The sequence below is a fragment of the Pistacia vera genome, unplaced genomic scaffold (genome assembly GCF_008641045.1).
Source record: "Pistacia vera cultivar Batoury unplaced genomic scaffold, PisVer_v2 Contig10, whole genome shotgun sequence".
Taxonomy (NCBI): Eukaryota; Viridiplantae; Streptophyta; class Magnoliopsida; order Sapindales; family Anacardiaceae; genus Pistacia; species Pistacia vera.
In genome coordinates this window covers 312,418-313,410 of record NW_022195027.1, presented here as the reverse complement: position 1 = coordinate 313,410, position 993 = coordinate 312,418, and positions in this window count along the sequence as shown.

The window sequence follows — 993 nt, the reverse complement described above, 5'->3', positions numbered from 1 at the left end:
TGATAATGATATGGATGTTGAGTGTGGTTTGAACTCCACCATGAGAAGTGGTGTTTAGTATGAGATGAATTGGTGGAAGTTTGAAGAAATTATGAAGAAGTTGAAATAGAATTTTGAAGTGTGAATTTCCTGGCCAGGTTTGAGGTTAGTTGTAGATAATTGTGTTCCAATTTTGGTAGCTAGAGGAAGAGATAGAAGTGTAGCTAATCTAGTGCTTGTTTGTGCATACCACTTGTTTGATGAAATTCCAAAGTAAAATGCATGTATGGTTATGATAGTATAATAATTTGAAATGAGTGTGTAGATGGTAGAGAAGGTAGAAAATGACATGTTTACATGTCATATTGCATCTTTACATTTAATTAAGAATTGAGAACGAATAATAAGAAGAATCCATCTACATGCATACAAGCACACTAAAGAACAAAGAAAAAGAAAAGCACTAAAGAACAAAGAGAAAGAAAGAAAATTGCTAAAGAAAATAAAAGAAAGGTTGTTGCGATGGGGAACCCGTGGGTGGCAAGAAGAAGAATATTCCCACATGCACGCCACCTTCAGTGAGCGGCCTAAGAATAAGAAGAAGAATTTGTATGGCCCATAAGAGTGCCCAAAAGATTATACCTACATGCACGCCACCTTTAATGAGTGGCCTAAGAAGAAAAAGAATTCATATAGTCCGTAAGAATGCAAGTAGATGAGGACTGTACTCACTCACATGGCCAGGGTTCCGAATTCATGCATCAACTGAGTCCAATCGGCAAAGAATAAGAAAGAAAAAGGAAGAAAAGAAAGAATAGAAAGGAAAAATAAAAGAAGAGAAGAAGGAAAGAAAAGAAAGAAAGAAAGAAGAGAACAGAAAGAAAGAAACATAGAAAAGAGAAAGAAAATAGAATAATAAGCAGAAAAGTAGAAAGAAAATGCATTCCTATGGAATTGTACGTTTGCATCATACCTATGCATGATACCATGATTACTATCATGGGTAGAAAGAAC